Raw genomic sequence first — 15,666 nt, forward strand, 5'->3', positions numbered from 1 at the left:
TTACTATATTCGGAGATACAATCGGCATCATGGCTCAACTGTTTTGTCCTTCATTTCTGATTCTGCTTTAGTTACTTAGACTATGTCTCATTCCGGAGCAGAGCAGTGGAGGGGGAGAGATGTCCGCTAGCAATTCTAGGAAATTCAGCATGATTAAATAAAGAATTCGGTAGCTATTGAGCCAAGGGGAATGTGCCTTAAATTAGAAAAGAAATGATCCACTTTTTGCTGTTGTTTATAGAATAGGCCCAAGGGTGTCCATATTTTCTTGATACTAACTAAACCAAATACTGAACTCTTCATATGATAAAAAGCTGCAAGTCACACATTCAGTCAACTGTTCCAATTAAGAAAAGCATTAACTGGAGAGGAACCCTATGCTGGAAAATGTCCTAGGGCCCATAGACTGCTGATCTTTGTACAAAGCTTTTCTGCCTACATTCAGTGAGAGGTAGTTTTACAAACATACATGAAAGTGAGCACTCTTCCTGTAATGCAAAACCCATGCACTGATGGAGCACAGATAACAATTCTTCGAAGAAGCCCATTAGGTAGAACATGACAGGTCCATTTCTCTCCACAAAAGTGCTTTCAGAAAATGACACTAAAGCTGCAATCCTATACCTGCTTACCTGGGAGTAAGTCCCATTAAACACATTGTCTGACTAGGCATGTACAAGATCGCATTGTCAACGAATACTTTTGCTGGCACCTTGAAAGATGGTTTGCTTAGTACAATTGACACAATCCCTGGCCACTAGCTGTGGCAGATAAGGATGATAGGAATTAATGTCCAACAAAATCTGGAAAGCAACAGGTTCCTGAACCCCTGGCCTAATAATAATTCTGGCACACTTTTATTTATAGCCCCAAAGTGGAACCTTTTCCTGCACCAAATTTTAACGGCACCAACTACAAGTCCTACTGCAAAGGGGGGGGAAATGGGGCACACTCTAAATCATGCATTCATGGCTGTTCCTTGCACCTGCCCCACACCTGACATCATTTGATGGCAGGTGAGTGAGAGGTGGCTGTGTACAGCCAAAAATGGCTTTGTTGGCCAAACTGGGTAGCCTGGCAGATCTGGTTTGGCCCGTAAAGCAGTGGTTCTCCAATGCTGATATAATTCAATGGGCACCGCTATATTGATTTGCAACATTCCCAAATACTGTAAGCACAGACAACCTTGGCAGGAAGCAGAATGAAGAAGATTAATTTGTGTGGCAATTTATGGCCTACTGTTTAACGCAAATATATTACTTAACAACCTGAAGGTCATCAATTGTATGGCATAACAGATATATATGCTGCTCTTTGTGGTGCAGAAAATCATTTGTATTGAAAGAATAAACGTGATTTAGAAGCCAAGGATACTTAGGGGGAAACAGAGTAGTTTCAAGTTCATGGCCATCACTGCAGATTAGTATCTACTGATAACAGTGGCAGTGTATTAATAATCTGTCGTGTAAGGCTGACATATTAGATACTGTATTCTGTTCAGCTGCACAATGAAATCTAATCCATTTTATTACCTCCAGAATTGCAAACATTCTGTTTAAAGGGTTTTTGCAAGCTTAACTGTGTTTTCAAATTTGTTCCTCAATACAGTTTACTGCAATATCTTCTTATCAGGAAGTTGAATCAAGAGAAGTCTTATCTTGATGATATGTCAGCATAACCACAATCTGCTAACTAAGGAGAAAGTTTCAGATGAGGTACAAATATTTATAATGGCTGATAAAATCAGCATCAGAGAAGCAGAATGATTTTGCAGTACAAAATTAATTATACTTAACATATTCAGCTATGAGGAAAACAGAGTGTGCCCCAAACACACACACAAACACACACACTTACTGATTCATACACATTCTATTGTCCAGTTGCCTTTGGAAAAGTGGGGCGTCCCTTGATACTTTACCATAACCCAGTTACAGATTTACAGCATGGAAACTGTGCATTTATATAGGAACTGAGTGACAAAACTTGAATGAAATGAAGGTTACAATTTGATTAATATCAAATCTGCAACTGTAACAGAATTACTTGGCAGAAAGCTCCATTGAAACCTAGGGATATGTGCTTGTGGGCTGGCTGGCTGGCTGGGCTGCATGCCTAGACATCCTTCTAATTCCTGGATCCAGCATGGATTCAATTGCTGGAATAGCCAGGCCAGCCAGGTAATGGCACACTAAGTATGCATTGTTAAGAAAACAAAGGAAGTAGCTCTGTGCCAGAGTGCAAATGGGTGGGACTCCCTCTCTCAACTATCTATTAATTGATCTGCAGTGAATTGAAGCTTCAACAGTCCATGAATCCATGCTTAATGAGGTGAGATGAAGAATCTGTCTCCACCAGCTTCATTTTCATATCCAAATGGCCCATTCAAAGTGTTGAGCTTTAAAGCCATAGGTAGGCAAACTAAGGCCTGGGGGCCGGATCCAGCCTAATTGCCTTCTAAATTTGGCCTGTGGATGGTCAGGGAATCAATGTGTTTTTACATGAGTAGAATGTGTCCTTTTATTTACTCTGGGTTATTTGTGGGGCCTGCCTGGTGTTTTTACATGAGTAGAATGTGTGCTTTTATTTAAAATGCATCTCTGGGTTATTTGTGAGGCATAGAAATTTGTTCATATTTTTTAAAAATATATATACTCCACCCCCCCATAAGGTCTGAGGGACAGTGGACCTGCTAAAAAAAGTTTTCTGACCCCTGTTTAAAGCCCTTAATAGCCTTGGCCCCATAGACCTGAGGGAGCATCTCCACCCCGATTGTTCAGCCAGGACACTGAGATCCGAGGGCCTTCTGGCAATTCCCTCATTGCAAAAAGTCTAAACCACTAAGTCTCTTGGGCTTGCCAATCAGAAGGTTGGCGGTTCAAATCCCCATGATGGGGTGAGTTCCCGTTGCTCTGTCCCAGCTCCTGCCAATCTAGCAATTCAAAAGCACGCCAGCACAAGTAGATAAATAGGTACAACTGTGGTGGAAAGGTAAATGGCATTTATGTGTACTTCTGTCACGATGTTCTGTTGCATCAAAAGTGGCTTAATGCTGCTGGCCACACGACCCAGAAAGCTGTCTGTGGACAATCACCGGCTCCCTTGGCCTGAAACTGAAATGAGTGCCACAACCCCATTGTCACCTTTCACTGGACATAACCATCCAGGGGTCCTTTAACTTTTTTTTTGTTGTTTAATGCACCACAAACCTGCTCTTTTCTGGTCCAGTGAGAGCTGGACCATAAAGAAGGCTGATCGCCGAAGAATTGATATTTTTGAATTATGGTGCTGGAGGAGACTCTTGAGAGTCCCATGGACTGCAAGAAGATCAAACCTCTCCATTCTGAAGGAAATCAGCCCTGAGTGCTCACTGGAAGGACAGATCCTGAAGCTGAGGCTCCAGTACTTTGGCCACCTCATGAGAAGAGAATACTCCCTGGAAAAGACCCTGATGTTGGGAAAGATGGAGGGCACAAGGAGAAGGGGACGACAGAGGACGAGATGATTGGACAGTGTTCTCGAAGCTACCAGCATGAGTTTGAGCAAACTGTGGGAGGCAGTGGAAGACAGGAGTGCCTGGCGTGCTCTGGTCCATGGGGTCACGAAGAGTCAGACATGACTAAACGACTAAACAACAACAAACCATCCAGGGGTTCTTTAACTTTTTTTTGGTTTAATGCACCACAAACCTGCTCTTCTCTCCTGTGAAACTGGATTCCCATGCAAGGAGAATGGATGAGAGAGCTCACCAAGGACACACACTCTCCTCATTACCCTTGTTCTGAGGAGAGAGCCATCATGAACTATCCTTTGCAAATACCCTCATGGTCTTGAGAAGCAATCCAAATGTGCCCTTCTCAGCAAAGTTACCAAAGCCTTTGAATAAGTAAACAGAAAGGTTTCAGCTCAGGTGCATTTTAAATCATTTATGTTTCAGGTATTTAATAAGAACAATGGAATTTTGATGAAAGTAATAATTTAACTTTAGCATTTAATTTCCATTTTCTATTCTACATCCTTTGTAAATGTGAGTCACTCTAGGCTTATGATAAGCAGATATTGACATGGCCTTTGAATATAAAGTAATTGCTTAGTAGAATTCCTTCCTTTTTCTGAAAGTTGACAAGAACAAGAAAGATTGTTAGAGGGATTGCTGTGAATTGTTCAGGAAGGTCAAAGGCATGTCATGAAATCAGCCTGAGAACAATTGTTAATAATCTATTGGTGGTGACTGCCATTAGAATGCCCATTACTAATTATTTCTGCATGTTTAAAAAAAGCTTGACTATCATCAGTTAATAATTTTAAAGGGTATCAGCTGGGGGGGGGGAATACTAATATGTCACCAAATGATCAGCCTGCTAGTCAGTGGAACTAAGAAAGTATTAAAATGGCAATGCTGCCAAATGTTAGAATCAAAAGGATATAAAAACACCCCCAAATTTGGAAATGGAAAGCTTTTGCTAATCAAATACAAAAGTTTGAGTTTTGTCTGAACTTAGAAAGCACCTTGATATATTTTGATAATATTTGCTTAACAATATATAACTTCTTATGTGATTAAAGTATGATTTAATGAATATTTTGTAGTCGTGGAATTTTTGTAAAGAAACCTTTTTCTTTCTTTTTTAAGTGGGTGATAAAGCACCTTAGGCCAATCAGAGCTTTGTCCAGCAAGTCAACTGCTATTTGTAAACTGTATGTAAGGGTGAAAAAAAGGTTGTAAACAGATTTATAGTGCTATTTTTAAGGCTTTGGTAAAATAATGCACTGATCTCCCTCCAGGGCAATTCTAAGCATGTCTAGTCAGAGGAAAATTCTACTGAATTCAATGGGGCTTGTTCCTAGGAAAGCATCATTACAATTGCAGCCTTACAGAGCAATCTAAACACCTCTTATGCCAGGATGTCTGTGGGGTGGTTTGATTGAACAGAGATGTTCCTTTGCTCAGTTCACCAGCTGGCCTCTCAACATCTGCCACTAATGGACTGACACAATTGGTGACAACTCTGGCTGTTGTCCTTCTAACTCGCTAAGATCTGGAGGAGGGGCCCCACCAATTTGCCCTCTGGCACAGAGCCCCCTCTCCATTCCTTTCTTAATGGCTCATCACCTTTCCTTTGTTCTCTTAATAACCTTATGAGGAAGCTAGCCTGCCTTATATTCTAACCCTTGCTGGATCCAGGGGTTCAGAAAACTTGATTAAATTCTAACAGTTACTAGGTCCAGGAATTTAGAGGATGTCTGGCAACCACAAACTCATAACAGCTGGGAAGATGCTCATGATTGACTCAGCCCAGGTGGCTCTCCCAAGTTCAAAATACTTTGTGACGGTGTGAAATGAAACCATGGAAGAATACTTCCTACACTGCTGTGTTCATGCATGAAGGAGTGCTGTATCACACCATTGTTTTAGAACCAAAGCCCACCTACAAATATTAAAATAAGAAAGATCCCATTTTTTATGAAGCATATTTATTGCTTTAACTTTTCTTGATTTAAAGTAGCAGAAAATAAAGCTTCTCATGAATGAAACTTGGTGCAGAACAGAAAGCAAATTGCAAACTTGGAGCCGCAAGGTTTTCCCCAAAAGAGCTCTTTGATCCCAGCTGTGATGCTAATACATTTCATCAGTATTGTAGTAAACCTAGAAAAGTAGATGCATAATATTTCAGGCAAGGTTGAATGGAGTAGGAAGACTATCAAAGATAGTATCTTCAAGGTAATATTTTTACCTGTCATATTTAAAGGTTATGTTTCACCATTTAACCAAGCAAACTCCATGCTGATTTTATTCCTTACTTCTGCAATTTTCTAAAACAAAAACAACCCCCCATATATATACCTCCTCATCCTCAAACCCAAACCCTCCCTAGCAAAAATTGGTCACCCTCTTCAGTGGTTCCTCAGTCTATCATAGCTAATCATTGAGTAAGTTGCCTGGGGGGAGGGAATAAGAGATGCCTTGGTAAAATCATTAGGGCCAAACTGGGCCCCTGATCTCCCTTGATTTGGAATAAGAACCAAGAATGGGCAGGGTGTATGTGTGTGAAATTAAGTTGTGTTGCCAAAGGGAAGAGAGAGTAGCTGAAGTACAATGCCGTCGGAGGCTAAAATAGGTCTTGGTGGCATATTCTCTCCCTAATGAAGAAAGGAATTTCTCTTAGTGCCTGGCTGGCAGGTCTGTTTGGTTGAAGGATGCGTGATCCACGAACATAAGAAAAGTCCAGTTGCATCATATCAAAGGCTTATCTAGGCCAGCATTCTGCTATCACAGTGACCACTCAGATTTTTGTGGGACACCTATTATCAGGAAGTGAACATTATCACACTTTCTCACTCGTGTTTCCCAGCAACTATTAATTACAGTAGAGGCAGATACCAGAGGTAAAATAAAGCCATAATGACGACTAGTACCCAGCTTTGTCCTCCATGACTTTGTCTAATTCCCCTTGAAAGCTAACCAAGTTGTGGCCACAACATCACCTTGTGACAGCAAATTCCACAGTTCATCTACACGCTTTCTCCTACCATAGAGGAGAGTGGAACTCCAGTAGTGGGGTAGAGGTGGATCGTGGTTGGGAAACAGCTGGTCTTGGTGAAAATGAACTTGGTAAAATATTCAAGTGGGAACTGATCAGAAAGGTTCAATGTATGGTGTGCTCCTCAAACAATTATTTATTGAGGTTAAGAGAGGGCAATGTTTTATCAGGGCACACATGCTCAGGAACATGTGAAATGGTTCTAAGTTTGCATTGCTTTTGTGTATGTGTGTGTGTGTCTCCACATGGTTGCAGAGGAGAAAAATAAAAAGTGAGGGAAATGTAATGCAAAATAATGGCAAAATAATTAAAAAGTTGTGAAAAGCAGGCAGGGTTCTGGGAAAACTGACTTTGGCAATCCTGCCCACCATTGACCCAATGAACTTTTGACTATACACAATTTTGACTTTAGGTGTGATCGCTGGAATGTAACCTCTGCTTAAATTGCAGGCTTACTGCAAGTAAAATTTTACTCACTATTATGCCAGAAATTATAATCTCACATTAGTAAGAAAAGCCTAACACCAATCTATTTCCAAAGTTTTACTACATTTAATATATAAATTAAAACTACAGCAAAGGGTGTTCTTTTGTGCTCAGTTATTACAATGAGTCCTCTGGGAATCTGGGAATTCTAGGTTATTTTTCTCTCTCATCTAGCCTATGTTTTTTTAACCGTCCTTTTTATTGTTTTATAGATTAAAACACACACACATAAGCAAGCAGAGCCCTGCCATGATAAAAATAATTCTTATCTAAGCACAAAAGTTTTCATTCAATAGAGGTGATGAGACAGAAGACTTCACAATCTCATATACTGCAGATGCCTCTTGAGACCTAAAACAACAAGAACACTGTGACAAATGGGACACATACATCTTAAAAATAACAGTAGTGAACTAATATATCTTTAACAAATGATTACTGTGGATATGTTGGCTGAGTTTATTGGGTGGAAAGAAACACTGAATTGTGTGTGGGTGTGGCATTCCCTTTTCCCTTAGTCTGCATGAGAATCCTTAGTCTCTTTATTCCTCTTCTTGAAGAAGAGGTGTCTGGGGTAGCTCAGTTGGTAGGTCCCTGCGGATTGTAGGTGGGCAAATGTTGTCCCCATCTTCAAAAAGGGGAGGGGAAAAGAAGACCCAGCTTGACATCTTCAGATATCTAAAGGGCTCTCACATGGAGGATGGAGAAAGATTATATTCTGCTCCGTAAACTGGGACAGACCCAATAGATATGGGATGATATCCAGCATTAGTCATACTCAGTAGACCTATTGAAATAAATGGGCCTAAGTACAGTTCTCATGGTACTTCCCCCCCCCCCCCCACTATGAGTCTCCAGTTTTTCCAGCTGATATTTTCTACCTTGAAACCTTTTGGGATTTTTTCGGAATAGTCCTAAAATGCTCAAAGTAGTTACTTCATTTTGCAGTTTACTGAGAATGGTTGTTTAACAGGGGATGGGGAAGGACTAGGTAATCAACCGTCACAATGAGTATAGAAGTACTCAAATTCACAGGACAGGTTTTGAACAGGGGTTGTGTTGACAAAACCCGCTGCTGCTCGAAACTTGATTCAGATACACTTCACTTCATAATAAGGCGACGTTATGCCCCCAACTCCAATTGTTACAGCTGCTTCTGGGCGATTCCTTCTAAACCAGATCATTATCTCTTGTGAAAATTAGGCAGCAAAGCAGAGCCAGTCTTTTTACTAACAACCCACCCACCCCTGCTAGCAGCGACGTCCCAGAAGTGCTCAATATCCTCTCGTCACCCCAAGCCTTGAGGTTATGAGTGGGAGGTGCAACGTACAGAAGGGGGAGAAAATGATGCATTGCACAGCTTGTGATGGACTGGCAGAACCAAAGGGGTGACCACCCCTATCACTAACAATGAGCTTATTCCAGTGCTGCCTTCCCACTCACTCCACCTTCTTCCAAACTGCATTTCTTAGAGTGGGAACAAAGAACAGATTGAAATGTAGAAGAATGGACTTGTAATATTAATGCTTTTCTTGTATCGTTCTAGAAAATTTGTCACTATTACCTAAGCACTGATTTAATGATTTTGCATTAAATCTTAAGCCAGTGGTTATACAAAGGGTAACTGTAGTATATAATGTGTAGAGTCATTCTGTCACTGTTGGCTGTTGTTGTTTTTAAATAAAACTCAGTATAATTGGATAATTTGGACAGCAACTACTCCCTACCTTTTAATACTCTAGATTCAATGAACTATTCAGTGAAATATATTCAGTTATGGTATTTATTTGGTTTAGGATAAACAAAAGAACATCTGGGGCTGGGAAAACTTAATTAGAAGACACACTTAAATATACATCATACCAAGTGTGGTATATTATAATATACAGTCATACCTTGGTTGTTGAACAGAGTCCGTTCGACTTCCAAAACGTTCGCAAACCAAGGCATGGCTTCTGATTGGTTGTTTGGCCCCGGAAACAATGCCAACAGCCGAAACGGATGTTTGGCTTCCAAAAAATGTTCGCAAACAGGAACACTTACTTCCGGGTTTGCAGCGTTCGGGAGCCAAAACGTCCGAGTACCAAGGCGTTTGACAACCAAGGTACAACTGTAGTATAGTATATCAGGATATGCCAGCCAGCTTGATAAGGTACCAGGTTTTTTGGGGGGAAGCTATAGAATGAGACAACATCAAAAAATGGTATTATATATGGTATTAGGAAACCTCAGAGCTAACAGACCATAATTCCTGGCTTAAACTGCTGGTATACTGATCTGCAGCTTCATAGCATGTAACACCTTATTAAGCATAAAGAACAAAATTCATTGGATTTCTACTAGTGCAGGGCTATGCAGATTTACTTGGGAGTTTGTCGCAAGTGTGTGATTTACTTATGACTAACCAAACATATCAGTAGGCCAAAATAAATAAATAAAACAAAAAAAAGTTTAGTCAGTACTTGAATGTATGCAATGTGATAGTGCAACACAAAAAGGTTTCATTACAAACCTATAAAATTGTAACTGATACTTCTATTCTCACCACTAATTCTAATGCAACTGGTTAGGCTTAATTTTTTCAAAATAAATTAAAACACAAATCACCACTGGTAGGTCTGGGAGACTCCTAAGCATTTCCTAGTCTATAATATACTAACTATACAGTGTATTGTTTTGTCTTTTGCTGTATAGCCTAGACTTGCTTGAGTAATGGTGCCTGTAAGACTTCCCTGCATTTTTGCCAGGTTACACAAAGAACTCCTCCTTGCCTATTTGAATTCAACTTTCTGAGACTGTCTTTTGCTTCATAGACTCATCATTTATGCCGTGCTAGAAGAAGCTAATCTTTCTGACATTATCAAGTACTTCCCTTTAAAGTTTATATAATTCAATTAGATTTGTTCCATTTAAACATCTTTTTCCTTCCTAGACTACATAAAATTAAAGTTTCAAAACCTTTTCATTTCAACCCTATCCTATAATCTATGGATTAACCTAATGCAGTCATTCTATGTACCATTTTATTATAAAGAGAGAACTCTGAGCACTGAAATAATGAAACTGCAGAAGGCCATGTACTTCTGGTTTTAAAAAAGCAGGATTTCCTTTTCATCACCTACATCTGAAAGCAGATCTTCATGACTGGGATGAGGAACCCTATGACACTAAATCAGTTTTGAGTCATTAGTAACTACAGAAAACAAGTGCACCTTCTAAAGTTTCTGTGGGATTTCCTAGGAGATATACACACAGGTGATTTTCACTCAAAACTGCACAGCATCACATGGCTAGCTTTCATAGGAAACATTCTCATTTCCGTTTCGTTTCCAAGTATCCTTACATTTCACTATTCCATAATCAAAACGGAACAACTTGCTTGTTCATCAGCTTGTTTCCTTTCATTGCCAAAGTAGTGCAAATGTTCAAGGGCTCCCATAAGCCAGCAATCTGAAATTGAGTAAGCTAGTTAGTAAATTGAGTAAGCTAGCCAGCCAGTATGGCCAACGGTTAGGAATGATGGCACCATCTAGCTAGCCAAATAGCTCCTTATCCCTGTTATATGGTGGGTGTTTTTTTTTGGGGGGGGGGAGGGTGAAGTATGCTGCATGCCAGACCCGTCTAATACCTGGATCCAGGAAGTATGAAATGTATCAAGGGTTTTAATTCTTGGAATACCCATGCTAGCCTCCTGGCAAGGTTACAGCCAAATGATGAATGGACATAAATCTGATATCAGGAATCACAAGACAGAGAAACCAGTCAGAGAACACTTCAATCTCCCAAGACTGTCTATACAAGATCTTGAAGTAGCTGTCTTATTACAAAAGAATTTCAGAAATAGACTGGAAAGAGAAGTTGCTGAATTGCAACTTATTACCAAACTTAAAACCATGGAGAGACCTGGTCTGAATAGAGACTTTGGATTCTTACCTCATTATACATGATAAAGCTGTTTTTAGCCATCTCACCCCTTGCTTTTTCCTGTAAGACCAGTCGTTAACAGTATTCAGCAGGTTTACCACACCTAACAGCCAATCACCCATTCCCACCACCCTCCTGAGTAATACCCCTCCCCACCCTCTCACTATATAGAAGGGTCTGGTGACTTCTGTTTCAGTGTATCTCAAGAAGTGTGCATGGACACAAAAGCTCATACCAAGAACAAACTTAGTTGGTCTCTAAGGTGCTACTGGAAGGATTTATTTATTTATTTATTTTTGTTTCGACTACGACAGACCAACACTGCTACCTACCTGTAACTAGAGTCATTAAAAGGTATTAAGAGGCTCGGAGTGTGACAGCAAATGGTTGGGGCCCTTTCCTCAACAGAAAAAGGCAGAGTTTGGAGCAGAGGTAGCAGGGGATATCCTCCAACATTCCCCTGATGAAAATTGGGACATAAGAGTGTCTTTTGTTGCTGCGTGAGTCGGTTGGCTTGTATGGGAGCACAATACCAAAACAAATGCGTTTTTTGGTGCTGTGCCCTTGCGAGAGCATGACACCACTGCAAGCATCAGTGCTGGCTGCAAGCACCAGCTCAACCCCAGGACATCCTGGGATGAAGCTGAGATGACTTCTGTTATTCTGGGAATGTCCCATTAAAATAGTTGGAGAATATGGCAGGGATGTGATCTAGAAGGAAATCAGCAAGCTGGAGAGGGAGGGAAGAGCAATGCTGTAGAGCAATGTTTGATTTCTGTTTGAATCAAGGTTGCCGCTATGGGAGAAACAAGACCCTTTTGGGTTGATAATGCTGTGAACCTCTTCATTGTATGCTCAGGTTGTATGCATGCGTAAATAAATCACAGTTTCCACCATGCCTCATTCTAAAAGGAAACATGAACCCTGGGTAAGGGCCTGGAAAGCCTGGAATCTTGCACTACTGGGGTGGCATGCAACAATATCAGAATGGTTAACAAAAATATGGTTTCATCTCAAGGTTGTTAATCAAATGCTGCTGGTCAAGGAGTAGACCAAGAATGATGGGAACGCAGAGGAAGCTACTGATTCTTGAATAACCCAATAATATCCCCCATCATAATATGTAAAAATACATTTTAAAAGAAAGCAAGATTTGTACATTCAGGGACAACTGGGTACAGCAAACCTTCCCCGCCCCCCCCCCCCAGATGAATCATATGTTGTTTAGGAAAAACCTTCATTTTTGCAACCCCCTTCAGAGGCATTTCGTGAATGGAACCATATACTTGGCTTTAAACAGTTGAGGTTGTATTTTTACAGTGGAAGGGGGTAGTGAGGCATATCACTTTTCCTGGAATACATTTGATACTGCTGTTTTCACACAATCAACAAAACCACAAAACAAAGCTGACAAGCTAGTTCTCCTGGGCTTGGGTTTTCTGCTCTTTGGGGCTTTTGTTGTCTGCCCAAATGTTCTGTGCATGACAGCTAATTTGTGTAATACAAATGATGTTACCTTATAAGCTTTATCTCAGTGGAATGCTAACTAGAGCATCTCTGTGTAAACAAGCACTTGAGTTTATTATCCATAATCCTATAGAACAGTCTTAAACATCGCAGAGCATTCTGGAAACAGTGTTAAGGTTATCAGTTCAACTTTCACAGTTACTTTGTTGGCTGTTAAATCACAGCAGACTGCTACTTATTGTGAGTAAATTCTGTTAAACAAACTTATTTCCATGTGAAAATGCAGTACAGGATCATCTGAAAATCCCTATTCTCAATAGGTTTAGAGCTGTGGGGTTTTTTTGAGAGGTTCCCCCCTCTGTTTATTGGAATGCATAGGATATAAAACTGTTCCAAGCCCCAACAACATACCCCTAATTTTTATTTTCAGTGAAAAAAGCATCCATTTTTACTTCCTGGAGCTATGGTATTAAGGTTTGGTTGCTGAAACCCATTTTGATAATGCTTGACAGGTGATAAAGCACATTTTACTTTCTACTTCTGGTAGGCTTTATTCCTTTCCATCATGGAATCTCTTACCATGAATCTTTTTTCTGTTTATAACTGGAATTTATTTCAGCAGAACATCTCCCATTTTAAAAAGCAACTATATCTCAGGCATGTTTCAAAATCTACTTTGAAATCACACCTTTCCCCAAACCATAGGACTACAAACAAGAGTTTAACCTAAACTTCAAAGAGAGACTTCACCATGGACATTAAATTTTGGCTCACTATAAAAAGTTTGTCCTATGTTTCTCTGGATCATGGCCAGTGCAAAAATACAGGATCTACAATAACAGCTCAAACATGAAGAAGTGTGCATGCACACAAAAGCTTATACCAATAACAAACTTAGTTGGTCTCTAAGGTGCTACTGGACAACTTTTATTTATTTATTTCGACTGCGTCAGACCAACACGGCTACCTACCTGAAGCTCAAAAATGGTAACAGATGTCTGTCAAAAAGCACTGATTTGTTCAACCAATTCTAGATAGAAACAAGGACCATCTTATTGGCTTCTTAAAACTGAAACTGCAGAAACATCTGCCCACATATATGCCACGTCGATTCCTGCTGTCTCAAAATAACTTCAAATAGCAAAAACATGCCTGTTATCCATCTCTGAGTAGAGCACCTTCTCACTAGAATTTAATTTCTTAGATTATTAAGCACTTTGCAGCAAAAAAAGGTAACAGAAATTATCAGTCTTACCCTGAGTGTGTAGATTTTGATTCAGTTCCAAATTCTCCACCCTGAGACCTGAAACAGGTAAAAAAAGAAACACAGAGAAAATGTCATCTCATATTGAGGTTCAAAGAAAATGTTGAAATAATGCTAGTCACAAAACTTCAGCAATAGCAATACAATTAAAAATAAAAGCTTATTTAAAACATTTCCAAACCATTTAAAAATACCTAAAAGCGATTAAGCACAATAAAACATCAGAATGTTATCACCAGAAATTAATAAATAGAAATTTACACTATTCCTTTATTTAAAACATGTATTCACCACCTCTAATCACAGTCGAAATATGCAGCAAAAATGTGGTGGGAGCATGACATGCTGTTAGAACGGACCAATGACACCAAGCTGCAGATTCCAGACTGAACTGTGAAGAGAGAATGGACTCCTGCCAGAATTGGCAGTAATGTTCCAAGCCACAGTCCTGCTGGTGCCTCACTACCAACCCGGAGACTCCTGGTCTCACTCTTCCTCCTTGCTAGTGTTCCCTGTTCGACTGCCTTCTTCCAGCATACAAGTGCTAATGAGAATGAAGAGACGGGAGGAACTCACCAGGACTCAGTTCCGGCACCTTTCAGATGGGCACCATTGCCATTTTAAGAGAAGAAGGGAGGTGTTCATGGCAAGTTCTGGCACCTCTTTTTTCTGGCACTGTCTAACATGAACATATCTTTTTTACAGATCTGGGGTAACAGAGTTTGGAGGTGTAAGGACACCCATAACTGCTAGAATTGGGGAATGTTAGAAATCAAAAAAATGATAGAATTTAGATAATATTTACAATATTGAAGGGAAGATGTGAGATGTTAGATTGAAAAGGCAGGCTAAACCAGAAAATTGCCTGGGGAGAAGGTCCATCAGGGAGTAATAGCTGGACAATGGCCAGTCATTGACCCTCTGCCAGAGCTCTGGGCAAATAGAGCCAGGAGGGGGAGATTACAGGAAGTGCGATTTCACACAGTAAATAATGTGTCCTTTTGAAATTTAGAGGCCATCTTGGCAGACTGGGATAGCAGCACAGAAATGATGCCTGGACTACAGTGCTGTACTGCTGGGAGGAACAAGCCCCTCTAGAGATGTACTGCTCTGAACTCTCTTCAAAGTAGAGCCAGGTGTAAAACATGTGTACAATAAACCATATTTCTTAAAGACACTGGTCTCTGTTGTGTCTTGATTTCCCAACAGAAATACAACCCTGGGTGAGTGCTTGGAACCCTATGGAGATTTGGGGTGGCACACAACCCTTTTATTTTAACAATGCAATTTTTGATAAATGGGTACTACTACTTTTCTGAATGAGTCCCATGACTTGTTTCCAGGAGAATTCAAGTATCTGATCAGCCCTGTAGCCAGCCTTCTCTGTTAGGTGAAGCAGTCACATTTCTTGGTGGGATATTTTTTGTAGAAGAGTGAGGTACATATTGCCATATTGTGAGGGCCAGGGACAGGGGAAGTGAAAGGCCTTTCCCCTTTATAATATATAATCAGCTCTCTAAACTCCCCCCCCCCTTTCTGTAAATTACCGTATTTTTCCCTCTATAACACGCAGATTTTTTCTCCTAAAAAGGAAGGGGAAATGTCTGTGCGTGTTATTGAGCGAATGTGTGGTCCCTGGAGCCAAATGGCAAAAAAAATCAGGCAAAAATCAAATCGCGCGTCTCGGAGAAGGGAAATCTGAAAAGAGGAAGTGGCTGCTTTCCTGCATTCTGCCTCAGGGTCTTACTGCCCACCCACCTCTGTTTCCTTGCTGTGTTTGCTCAAACGGAACAAAGAGCAGGGAAAGCCCCTCCCCTCCAGGCAAGCAGAGTGTCGTCTCTGTGCTCCGGTGCTGCTGAAAACATGCAGGAGGGAGAGAGAGAGAGAGAGAGAGAGAGAGAGCGCGAGCGAGCTGGCTGGCTTGGGTGGGTAGGTGAGGGAGAACTTTTGCCTTCCTTTCCTCCCTCCCGTTATACCCCTCTC

General features: G+C 40.6%; 1 protein-coding gene across 31 annotated transcripts in view; it reads right to left on the reverse strand.

Moving 5' to 3' along the window:
• PTPRD (protein tyrosine phosphatase receptor type D) overlaps positions 1 to 15,666 on the reverse strand; it is a 1,143,290-nt gene that overhangs the window by 682,870 nt on the left and 444,754 nt on the right. For all 31 annotated transcript variants that reach the window (XM_083592691.1, XM_083592680.1, XM_083592685.1 and 28 more), the window contains one exon: positions 13,675 to 13,722. The gene's annotated coding sequence lies outside the window, so the exon portion shown is untranslated. The remainder of the gene's footprint in view (positions 1 to 13,674; positions 13,723 to 15,666) is intronic.

The sequence above is a fragment of the Podarcis filfolensis genome (assembly GCF_964270895.1).
Source record: "Podarcis filfolensis genome assembly, chromosome: 17".
In the NCBI taxonomy this organism is placed as follows: domain Eukaryota; kingdom Metazoa; phylum Chordata; class Lepidosauria; order Squamata; family Lacertidae; genus Podarcis; species Podarcis filfolensis.